Source organism: Lissotriton helveticus, chromosome 12, assembly GCF_964261635.1.
Source record: "Lissotriton helveticus chromosome 12, aLisHel1.1, whole genome shotgun sequence".
In the NCBI taxonomy this organism is placed as follows: domain Eukaryota; kingdom Metazoa; phylum Chordata; class Amphibia; order Caudata; family Salamandridae; genus Lissotriton; species Lissotriton helveticus.
In genome coordinates, this window is record NC_136073.1 from 134,188,123 (window position 1) to 134,201,176 (window position 13,054).

Sequence of the window (13,054 nt, forward strand, 5' to 3'; positions counted from 1 at the left end):
AGCACTTACAAAGGAGCCTCAAATACTCAAAGATGGTAGACTTCTGTAATATGGGCCATAGACTAAAAGCAGCACGAAAACAGAGTGCAATAGGGTCCCAAAAACTTGAGTGCCACATGAGAGTATGCATGAAAGCCTATCCTTTTCCAAACTAGAGATATACTCATGCAATTTTTGTTTTTAGGAGAGAATGTGCCTGCTGAAAAAAACATTATTTTTAAAAAGTGCATTGCAGAATACCAGGAATTTGCTGTGGGACACCTTGAAAACTTTCATACAGATTATTTGCACAAAACTTACAGTCAGTTGTTGTGGCCGAGTGGTTAAGGCGATGGACTAGAAATCCATTTGGGTCTCTGCGCAGGTTCGAATCCTGCCAACAACGAGAAACTTTTTAACATCGGCTACAATTTCAGAAGTTAACCTTTAGAATTTCTTCCATGTCAGTTTTATAAATAGGTGGCTTATTTTGGTGTCACTATTGCCCTTTCACATATTTATTATCGCTACCCCTTTCATATCTTTGCTATAACTCTCGTCCTACATTAGCGCTGGTGCAAACACTTGAAATTATTATACCCTGGCTCTCTCAGTCATACCATTCATGCACTTGAAACTTACTTTACCAATAAAAGAAGCAAATAGAAAAATAAAACAAAAGTGCTTGCTGGATTAGGCAAACACACTTCATAACACTGCATTTTCTTTTCTATTCTCCCCGTGTTACAAGCTTAACTGCTCCCTGTGTAATTTCTCTTAGCCTGCTGTCCCAGGAAGAGAATTTTATCTACAGGCTCTTTCCGTGTTTTTTTCCTAGTCTTTCTTTCCCTTTTCTTAGATTTGTAACTGTTCCTTTATGTGCTCTATTTAGGCGCCATTAATCTCATTTGAGCTCCTTGTACCTGCTGCTGTTTTCTCCACACCTCATACTTCCTTTTCCCTCTTTCTCTCTTTCTCTGAGGTTGGCGGCTACTTTCCAAAGCTTCTGTTGCCCCAATGTTCCTTCATCTTGTTGTCAGACGTGAATTGGAAAAGCAACCAATTTAACAAGCCTTTACCACTCATACATGGCAGAGGTTTATACTTTAATTCAATGAGCTAAGAAAAGCGTGTTGTGGGGCCCCTACGAGCCATGGTGCTTGCTTCATCATAATTAGGCACGCAGTCATTAGCCACAGCTCTGATCATGGGTCACTGAGGTCAGTTTCAATAATTCCTCAAAAACCTAACCATGCAGTCCCCCCTAACTGTGTAGTTATCTTGCTTTACTGCTGTTTGTGTGATTAGCTGGGAGGAGCTCACGGCAGCATCCTCCCTATAAAAGTGTAGATGGACCGCTCCTTAACTTTTTCTTGCTTCACATACAGATGGCTTGAGGAGGTACAGGGGAGACACAGGTCTAATAGACAGAATAGAAGATCTGCGCCAGGTGTGTTTCTCTGCATTGGTGTCCCATCACAGGCCCACAAGTGTATGTGTGATCTTTGACTTCTGGCAGTTCACAAGCAGGCGGCCAGGAAACGGTTTCAGCCTATCAACCACTGAGGAGACAAAGCCTTTGTATAAGGAATGAGGAAGCAATGAACACATTCAGCCTATCACAGGAGTTCCCTGAGTGTTCCGAATTATAAATTCTCCATGTCACTGTATGCTATTGAGCCCAAGTAGCTTGCCGTGATCGCAGCAACCTCGGTTCGAATCCGAGTCACGGCATTGTGGTTGGCAATGTCACGGCAGTTGGGTTTTTCTTTTACAGAATAACCAAATGTAACAGTTGTTTTTGTAAAATGTCTATTAAAAACAGATCCTTTAAAATATTTAAACGATCTAACGACAAATTATTTAAACACACATGATTATAAGATGTAGCCTTATTTTTGTTTTTAGGAGAGAATGTGCCTGCTGAAAAAAACATTATTTTTAAAAAGTGCATTGCAGAATATCAGGAATTTGCTGTGGGACACCTTGAAAACTTTCATACAGATTATTTGCACAAAACTTACTGTCAGTTTGGCTGAGTGGTTAAGGCGATGGACTAGAAATCCATTGGGGTCTCCCCGTGCAGGTTCGAATCCTGCCAACAACGAGAAACTTTTTTACATCGGCTACAATTTCAGAAGTTAACCTTTAGAATTTCTTCCATGTTAGTTTTATAAATAGGTGGCCTATTTTGGTGTCACTATTGCCCTTTCACATATTTATTATCGCTCCCCCTTTCATATCTTTGCTATAACTCTCGTCCTTCATTAACGCTGTTGCAAACACTTCAAATTATTATACCCTGGCTCTCTCAGTCATACCATTCATGCACTTGAAACTTACTTTACCAATAAAAGAAGCAAATAGAAAAATAAAACAAAAGTGCTTGCTGGATTAGGCAAACACACTTCATAAAACTGCATTTTCTTTTCGATTCTCCCCGTGTTACAAGCTTAACTGCTCCCTGTGTAATTTCGCTTAGCCTGCTGTCCCAGGAAGAGAATTTTATCTACAGGCTCTTTCCGTATTTTTTTCCTAGTCTTTCTTTCCCTTTTCTTGAATTTGTAACTGTTCCTTTACGTGCTCTATTTAGGCGCCATTAATCTCATTTGAGCTCCTTGTACCTGCTGCTGTTTTCTCCACACCTCATACTGCCTTTTCCCTCTTTCTCTCTTTCTCCGAGGTTGTTGGCTACTTTCCAAAGCTTCTGATGCCCCAATGTTCCTTCATCTTGTTGTCAGACGTGAATTGGAAAAGCAACCAAATTAACAAGCCTTTACCACTCATACATGGCAGAGGTTTATACTTTAATTCAGTGAGCTAAGAAAAGCGTGTTGTGGGGCCCCTAGGAGCCATGGTGCTTGCTTCATCATAATTAGGCACGCAGTCATTAGCCGCAGCTCTGATCAGGGGTCACTGAGGTCAGTTTCAATAATTCCTCAAAAACCTAACCATGCAGTCCCCCCTAACTGTGTAGTTATCTTGCTTTACTGCTGTTTGTGTGATTAGCTGGGAGGAGCTCACGGCAGCATCCTCCCTATAAAAGTGTAGATGGACCGCTCCTTAACTCTTTCTTGCTTCACATACAGATGGCTTGAGGAGGTACAGGGGAGATGCAGGTCTACTAGACAGAATAGAAGATCTGCGCCAGGTGTGTTTCTCTGCATTGGTGTCCCATCACAGGCCCACAAGTGTATGTGTGATCTTTGACTCCTGGCAGTTCACAAGCAGGCGGCCAGGAAACGGTTTCAGCCTATCAACCACTGAGGAGACAAAGCCTTTGTATAAGGAATGAGGAAGCAATGAACACATTCAGCCTATCACAGGAGTTCCCTGAGTGTTCCGAATTATAAATTCTCCATGTCACTGTATGCTATTGAGTCCAAGTAGCTTGCCGTGATCGTATAGTGGTTAGTACTCTGCGTTGTGGCCGCAGCAACCTCGGTTCGAATCCGAGTCTTGGCACGGCAGTTGGGTTTTTCTTTTACAGAATTACCAAATGTACCAGTTGTTTTTGTAAAATGTCTATTAAAAACAGATCCTTTAAAATATTTAAACGATCTAACGACAAATTATTTAAACACACATGATTATAAGATGTAGCCTTATTTTTGTTTTTAGGAGAGAATGTGCCTGCTGAAAAAAACATTATTTTTAAAAAGTGCATTGCAGAATATCAGGAATTTGCTGTGGGACACCTTGAAAACTTTCATACAGATTATTTGCACAAAACTTACTGTCAGTTTGGCTGAGTGGTTAAGGCGATGGACTAGAAATCCATTGGGATCTCCCCGCGCAGGTTCGAATCCTGCCAACAACGAGAAACTTTTTTACATCGGCTACAATTTCAGAAGTTAACCTTTAGAATTTCTTCCATGTTAGTTTTATAAATAGGTGGCCTATTTTGGTGTCACTATTGCCCTTTCACATATTTATTATCGCTACCCCTTTCATATCTTTGCTATAACTCTCGTCCTACATTAACGCTGTTGCAAACACTTCAAAATATTATACCCTGGCTCTCTCAGTCATACCATTCATGCACTTGAAACTTACTTTACCAATAAAAGAAGCAAATAGAAAAATAAAACAAAAGTGCTTGCTGGATTAGGCAAACACACTTCATAAAACTGCATTTTCTTTTCTATTCTCCCCGTGTTACAAGCTTAACTGCTCCCTGTGTAATTTCTCTTAGCCTGCTGTCCCAGGAAGAGAATTTTATCTACAGGCTCTTTCCGTGTTTTTTTCCTAGTCTTTCTTTCCTTTTTCTTAGATTTGTAACTGTTCCTTTACGTGCTCTATTTAGGCGCCATTAATCTCATTTGAGCTCCTTGTACCTGCTGCTGTTTTCTCCACACCTCATACTGCCTTTTCCCTCTTTCTCTCTTTCTCTGAGGTTGGTGGCTACTTTCCAAAGCTTCTGATGCCCCAATGTTCCTTCATCTTGTTGTCAGACGTGAATTGGAAAAGCAACCAAATTAACAAGCCTTTACCACTCATACATGGCAGAGGTTTATACTTTAATTCAGTGAGCTAAGAAAAGCGTGTTGTGGGGCCCCTAGGAGCCATGGTGCTTGCTTCATCTTAATTAGGCACGCAGTCATTAGCCGCAGCTCTGATCATGGGTCACTGAGGTCAGTTTCAATAATTCCTCAAAAATCTAACCATGCAGTCCCCCTAACTGTGTAGTTATCTTGCTTTACTGCTGTTTGTGTGATTAGCTGGGAGGAGCTCACGGCAGCATCCTCCCTATAAAAGTGTAGATGGACCGCTCCTTAACTCTTTCTTGCTTCACATACAGATGGCTTGAGGAGGTACAGGGGAGATGCAGGTCTACTAGACAGAATAGAAGATCTGCTCCAGGTGTGTTTCTCTGCATTGGTGTCCCATCACAGGCCCACAAGTGTATGTGTGATCTTTGACTCCTGGCAGTTCACAAGCAGGCGGCCAGGAAACGGTTTCAGCCTATCAACCACTGAGGAGACAAAGCCTTTGTATAAGGAATGAGGAAGCAATGAACACATTCAGCCTATCACAGGAGTTCCCTGAGTGTTCCGAATTATAAATTCTCCATGTCACTGTATGTTATTGAGCCCAAGTAGCCGCTGTGATCGTATAGTGGTTAGTACTCTGAGTTGTGGCCGCAGCAACCTTGGTTCGAATCGGAGTCACGGCATTGTGGTTGGCAATGTCACGGCAGTTGGGTTTTTCTTTTACAGAATTACCAAATGTACCAGTTGTTTTTGTAAAATGTCTATTAAAAACAGATCCTTTAAAATATTTAAACGATCTAACGACAAATTATTCAAACACACATGATTATAAGATGTAGCTATATTGTACCTACTGACATAAATTATCGTTCTTGAACCTATTTGAGGTGGGGGAATGGAGCTCTCCCCATGCCAATCAGAATGCAGTTGCAGTTGAGTGACCTGTGTTGTGGCTGTCTAGAGGGAATGCACAAATGTAGCTGTCTCGCAGCCCAATCCAGACGTCAATTGGAGACAGGTTTCCAGGCAAATAGAGCAGTAAGTGCAGAGAAATGCTCACTCTCTAAAAATGGCATTTATAAAATAGTAAAGTTAAATCCAACCTCACCAGTAAATAGGATTTATCAAAAAATAAATAAAGCTTCTCCTCTCTGATATGGAATTACCTTCCAAAAAGTATAAGGGAATACCCAATGCTAACCTATGAGAGGGGTAGACCTCACTGTAGTGAAAAATGTAATAGACTGTTTGGTACTACCAGGACATGCAAACTACCACAGTACATGTATTACCTTTTACTTACATAGCATGATGCCCCTAGGACTACCTAGGGCCTACCTTAGGGGTCAATTATATGTAATAAAATTGGAGTTTAAGGCTTGGCAAGTAGTTTTAAATGGCAAGTCGAAGTGGCAGTACACTGCAGCACAGGCACTGCAGTAGCAGGCTTGAGACAGGTTTGAAATGCTACTTCATTGGGCGGCACAATCAGTCCCTGGGTATATGGTATACCACTTTACAAGGGGCTTTCAAGTCAATTAAATCTGTCAGTCAGGTATACTCCAATTACACACATGATTAGGGAAGAAGCACATGCACTTCAGCACTAATTAGTAGCGATAAAGTGATCAGAGTACTAAGGCCAACAAAAAGATACAGCAAAATGAGTAGGTGAAAAGCAATAAGGTAGGGTTGAGGCCACCTTAAGAATGCAAGGTCTAACAAAAACAAACTAAGGATAACATGAGTAAAACATCAGGTTTCTCTACGGCATTTGGTGAGACAAGTGTGCCTTCTTTTATCTTCCATAAATGCAATCTTTCCCTGACCCCTTTATTATATAGCTCTTCAAGTAAAAAAGATAAAGCACTTACAAAGGAGCCTCAAATACTCAAAGATGGTAGACTTCTGTAATATGGGTCATAGACTAAAAGCTGCACGAAAACAGAGTGCAATATGTGGTAAATAAATAATTAATTACCGGTACTATTTTTGACAAGATATAACTAGAACAGATAGCTCAATAAATAAGAGGCAGGATCCGATGTATCCGAGTCAGAAGGATTTTATTCAGGCAAAAAGGAAGGGACTGGAACGGGACAGCCTGAAATAAAATAGGAAGGAAGACAAGAAGGCAGGAAGGCAGCTGCCGGGGAAATGGGAATCGAGGAATTGGGAATACATCACATTAACAGTATACAATATATATACCAAAACAATTACATTACATTCAATACAGTAGGCGTAGCAGTAGGCGTAACTCGTAGCAGTTGCGAAAGATAAGAGTGAAATGGGTGGAGAAAGAAGGCGTGTACAGGGCGTATACATAGACATGTAGTGTAAACGTAATAGAAGTGTCATAAATGGGGCGGAAACATGGAGGGGGCTACTCGAGCAGCTGGGACCTTTAACCTAGTGGTGCGCGCAAACGGGCAATGACGTATTACCAGGGAGAACTGGGGGCTATGACTTCTGCGCTAGAAGAGGAGACTAAAGTCTGCGGTGTCAGGACGACATGTACCTATATCATATCTGGTATCTGGTGTTTGGAGTACATGTTGATAGAATCCAAAAGTTATCAGGGCAAAGGCTACTTGACACTAAGACTGGAGCATGCATTATTCTACATGTATTGCGTGTGCTAGGAATATTCTATGAATATTAATACAGTATTTCTCTTACATGGAGACAGAAAGGCTAGACCCTGGCTGAAACTATTGATACGATTCAGTAGCTTAGGAATGCAAAGAAGGAGGGCTGGACTGATAACTAGAAGCATAACATACTCTTGGCAGACAGGCAGGCAGAGCCAGGCCGGGCAGGGCACTGTGCGGCAGGAAGTAAGCGAAAGGTCAGGGATGCAGGTGGGGGCTGCATCGCTCCTCGGAGTGGGTTCAGAAAACAAGAGCTTGAATCTGGTGTCCGGGCCCTTTTGAGGCCTAGAAACGGGGACATTTTACTGAATTAACGTGCACACTGTAAAACGTGGCAACATAGGCCTAATACTCGTTGCTTTCACGAGAACTGGAAACTGGCATACTAGAGTTGGACACAACTATGATTGCGTCTTTAATCGATCATAGGGGGATACATGCATATCGATCATGCACATATAGCATAATATGGGGAACACGTAGGCACATACAACATGGCAAAATTTACTTTTCCACATTCCCTCCTTGTGCCCTACATTTCCATCAGGAAACATCTATATTCATGATACCATCTATCATTTCATATAGCATCATTTGCTCGTCTCGAATCGTCTTAGAACGGGATTTAGGACTAGGACTAGGAATACAAGAGGTAGCACACATGCCGCAAATCGCAGGGCCACATTGTAAACAGAGGCAGCAACTGAATATGATCATTACTGCTATACCCAGGAATGACAATACTTTCCATCCCCAGGCAGATATGATACTCCAGAGCCAACCGGACCATGTCCAGGTGCCTGGATTCTGGTGTAACTGATGGGCAATTTTATGAAGTCTGGTTATAGCTGAATAAACAGACGGCGCGTTATTAGGAATGAAAATGCAGCAACTAGATCCGATGACTCTACATGCTCCTCCTCTATCGGCCAGTATGACGTCAAGAACGAGACGATTTTGGAGCACGACAAATCTCATAGCAGATTGTTCTTCTGTTAAGTTACCTAGAGCGGAAGTAGTCTCATTCACTACTGCTTCAAGGGTTCTGGTTAACCTACGTATTAACTTACTATTCTGGATAGGTCCAATGAAGAAAAAGAAACCTCTATTGAAGTCTGTGTGCTGTTCTAAAGCAGTTTCAGTTTGATCGACAATTGGGGACTCGATCTCCCTTTTATGTCTAACGTGTACTAGATGTGTGTTTCTGTGATAATCGGATGGGGCTAGAAAAACTGGTGGCAGTAGGAAGGCAATGTAACATGTTCCATCCCAATCGAGGGGCAGACGAACATATGCGGTCTGACCACAAACAAAATAAGAATGACGTGAGGCTTTGAAAATAGAGTTCCCACTGTCACTATACTCGACCATAGTAGTACAATCACTATGTCCTACATGTGCGGAACCATTCTTTCTGACACATAATTCGCCTTTGACTGGTAGTACTGAAATAGCAGGCAAATCTGGAGTAGTCTCGGACTGAACATTCAGGACCATGAAATTCGAGGAATAATTACCTAAATCATATACTTCATTTTCTAGATCTAACCCTGTTCTATGGGATAGACCTTGCTTGTCTGGGAAACATGTTCTATTCAGAAAGGGACATATCAGTTGAGGATGACGTTAACGTGGACCATGCTCCACACGAACCATTATGTGAAAACGGATAGGGAAAGAGTGGCAGAACTCCCTTCGGTGTCTGGAAAGGGGGGAGTCGACCACACACCCAACAATTAGTGGCATTGCTGGTCTGGTGTGAATAATGCAACATTCGGATAAAGGTATTGTTACGCATAGCAAGACGATAGGATAACTCGTGAGGAGGCAGGTCACTAAACGTGTGCTCTGCTGTAGCATTAGAAAACATATGTACATGTGACATCGGAAAACATAAATATAAAGCATAACTTGTGCATGTAATCATTAGACTCAAAAATAACAAGAAGAATAGAACGACAATACATCTTTTAGAGTTTTGACTAACTCTCTCACTGTGTGGGTCTGTCTCATACATGTCAGGAACCTGTCTAACCGTTTCACCCGAGAGGGACTTAGACAATTAAACTGGCTGACTTATTTTACTAGACCTTAACTTGGCTTTATACTCCTACTGCGGAGTTTTCTCTAACAGAGGGAGTTTCGGTTCAGAGTCTGTTTTTAGGCAGTCTTTAGGAATGAGGCAGTCCTTAAAAAATGTCTTTGGCTTAAGTCCATGAAACTTCTTAATATGGCTGGTGTGCACCCAGCCTTTGCGGTTCTCGAGCTTGACGGCGGTCCTGGTGGTGAGGAGGACAAGACGGGGCTCCTTCCATCGGGGCTCCAGCGGACTTGAACGATCAAAGTTCCTTACGAAGACCATATCACCTGGAACGACCTCATGCGGTTTCACCTCAGTGTTGTCTGGGAATGTAGCGGCAACCTGTGAACGACAAGATTGTAGTGCAGACATCAAGGAGGCTAGGTAATCTGTCAGCATATTACTGGAAACGTCTGTAATCTTTCGGGGCATAGGTGTACCCCACATATTTGGAGGGCAGCCGAATACGACCTCGTACGGGGACAGACCTGATCTGGAATGAGCAACCATTCTCATGTAGAACAGAGCAACTGGCAGAGCTACTAGCCAGTCTACACCTTTTTCTCTACATACTTTAGCAATTCGGATTTTCAGAATCTGATTATGTCTCTCTACGAGACCGGCTGCTTCAGGATGGCGTACACAATGGAACTTCCACTGGTACCCTAACAGAAGGGAAACTTGTTTCATGAGCTCGGATGAGAATGGCTGGCCGTTATCTGAATACACGACCCTAGGTAATCCATAGCGGGGAAAGAACTCACGAACCAACTGCCTGGCAGTGGTCGCAGCTGTGTAATCTGGGACTGGATATGCTTCTGTCCACCTGGACAAAGCACACACAACTACAACGACATACTTGAAACCTCGACATCGCTCCATCTGAATATAATCCATCTGGAGGACTTCAAAAGGGTGGTCAGGAGGTTGGAAACCACCTTGTTCCACCGGGACACTTTTACCTGGATTGAACTGACAACAGATCATGCAGGTACGTACTTTCTGCTTGGCTGCTGCTCGTAAATGCTTGTTGAACCAGAGGTTCTGGATGCTGTCTAACATAGCTTTTTCTCCTAAATGTGCTGGATTATGTGCGGTATTAATAATGACTTGAACCATAGAGTCAGGGAGAAACCATGTGGCTTTTCCCTTTGTCAACCATCCTTGATCTGTCTGGACCCCTCCTTGTTCGGACCATTTCTTGATTTCATCAGGAGTAGCATGTGACTGTATATCTATGACATCTTGTGTAGGGTCCTTAACTGTCATACAAGTAGTCTGTTCTGGAATATGTGTCAGTGTTGTGTTAACTGGAATATCTGGAGTCTGAGCTGTGAGCTTGGCTGTTCGATCTGCTAGATCGTTACCTTGGGAAATGATGTCAGTGACTCTCGTATGTGCTTTGCACTTCATGATAGCGATAGCTGTCGGTAAATGTATTGCATCTAACAGAGCTTGAATGAGGAGACCATGCTGGATCTTGGTGCCATGAGAAGTCATGAAACCTCTCTCTTGCCAGAGCACTCCAAAGTCGTGTACGACTCCGAATGCATAACGTGAATCAGTGTATATATTTACTTTCAGGTTCTTGGCACGTATGCAGGCTTGGGTCAGAGCGACAAGCTCTGCTGCTTGAGCAGACAGGGTGTCAATACGGTGTGTTTCTATAACTTCGGTGTCAGTAGTCACTGCATACGCGGCTACTAGTTCTCCTGTACTTGTTCTCATACATGAACCATCCACATAAAGTGTCAGGTCGGGATCAGGTAATGCAATATCTGTCAAACCTTGTCTTGGCTTTGTCATGGTGTTAACAACTTCCACACAGTCATGTGTGGCAGGATTTGAAGTAACTGACGGTAATAGTGTAGCTGGATTTAAGATGTTGCAGCGTCTGATTTCTATGTGTGGCTGGAACAATGTCAGTTCATATCCTGTTAAACGTGCAATTGTCAAGTGCTGAGTCTGGGTTCGGTTTAAAAGAACTTCCACGGAGTGTGGGACTTGTACTGTCAGGGAATGTCCTAATACTATGGAATCACTTTGTCTGATAGCTAGTGCTGTGGCTGCAACTGACTTGAGGCACGCAGGCAGAGCCTGGGCCATTGGATCTAATGTGCTAGAAAAATAAGCACAGGGCTTGTATTGTCCTGCTTGATCTTGTGTGAGAACAGATAATGCAGTACCATCACGTTCTGTGACAAAAAGTGTAAAAGGCTTACTATAGTTCGGTGTGGCTAGAACAGGTGCTTGACATAAAGCTTTCTTTAATTCATTAAAGACAAGTGTATGTTCCTGGGTCCAAGGGAGGACAGACGATACGGCTGCCTCCTGTGTCGTTAACTGTATCAGTGGCTTGGCTAGAAATGCATACTGAGGAATCCATTGTCTGCAGTAAGAAGTGAGGCCGATAAAAGCTCGTACCTCCTTCTGAGTCTTGGGCTGTGGAAGACATGCTATTAACTGGATACGGTCAGGTGTCAACTGCCTACCCCTCTTGGACAGTAAGTGTCCCAAGTAGACCACTTGCTGGACACAGAATTGTAATTTGGAAGGGGACACCTTGTGCCCCATCTCGGCCAGAAAATACAGGACTGTAAGTGACGCACGTTCGCAGTCACGTTCAGAACGGGCTGTGATCAGTAGATCATCAACATACTGGAGCAGGGCAGTGTCAGCTGGCATGTGAATATTGTCTAGTTGTCTCTTAAGTGCTTGACTGTAAATGCTAGGACTTTCTGTGAAACCTTGAGGAGCTCGTGTAAATTTATAGCTCCTTCCATTTAAACAGAATCCGAAAAGGAACTGGCTGTCTGGATGAATGGGGACACTGAAAAATGCGTTCTTGAGATCGATAACTGTAAAGAATGTGGCTTCAGAATCAATGGCTGTCAATAGGGAAGAAATATCGGGAACCACTGGGTACTGGGGTATGATACATTTATTACGTTCTCGAAGGTCAATCACTAATCGATAAACTGGAGGTGCATTTGGATCAGTACGTTTCAGAATTGGAATGATAGGAGAATTACATACATAGTAGTCAGTTTCTACAACCACTCCTTGAGCAATGAGCTCGTCAATAATTTTGGATAAGGCTGCTACAGCCTCAGGTGGCAATTTGTACTGTCGGATTCGTGGTAATACCACACCTTGTTTCAGAGTCACACGATGGGGTGTGATATGCATACAACCTACATCAGTTGGACCTTGCGCCCATAAATGCTGTGGTACATTCAATAATCTTGGATCAAAATCACGTAATACATAATGACCTTTAAAATCTCTCAAGAACAGACGTACTCCTTCTGGAGAGCAGCATATTACTGCTCCTAATTCTTTTAATGTCTTAATGCCTAACAAATTTTCTGGGCAAGATTTCGTTGGACCAACTTCTAGAGTAACTGGTTTCGATATTTCATTAACAATAGGCTTTCCTGAAAATCCAAGGGAAACATTTCTAGAGCCTGAGAGCGGAGCCCCTGGAACCTCGTCATGACTGATAGTAGTCCTACTTGCCCCTGTATCAATCAGAAACTTTCTGTCTTTCCCCAATACTTGACTGTGTACATAGGGACCCTCTTGATCTACAGGTATCTCGATGAGAGGCAAGCCTACCTCCCTCTCTAGGCTGTTTCATGAATATGGCTGATAATCTGGATACTCGGACTGTGCATACTGATACATCTGCTGTGTAACGTGTTGTGTTGCAGCGATAGGCTGCGGTACTGTAACTGTCTGTGGTGCATTCTGTGGTGGCTGAGAAGTCTGTGAAACTTGTTCTTGTCTAGGCGGACGTGGTCTTTCTTTAGTCTTACCAGTAGCTATGTTGTGTTTCAGAACTGCAC

General features: G+C 42.8%; 1 non-coding gene across 1 annotated transcript; it reads left to right on the forward strand.

Moving 5' to 3' along the window:
- The first annotated feature begins 305 nt into the window (after positions 1 to 305).
- On the forward strand, positions 306 to 385 carry TRNAS-AGA (transfer RNA serine (anticodon AGA)). The gene has a single exon. It is a non-coding gene; the product is annotated as a tRNA-Ser (tRNA).
- Positions 386 to 13,054: the final 12,669 nt, after the last annotated feature.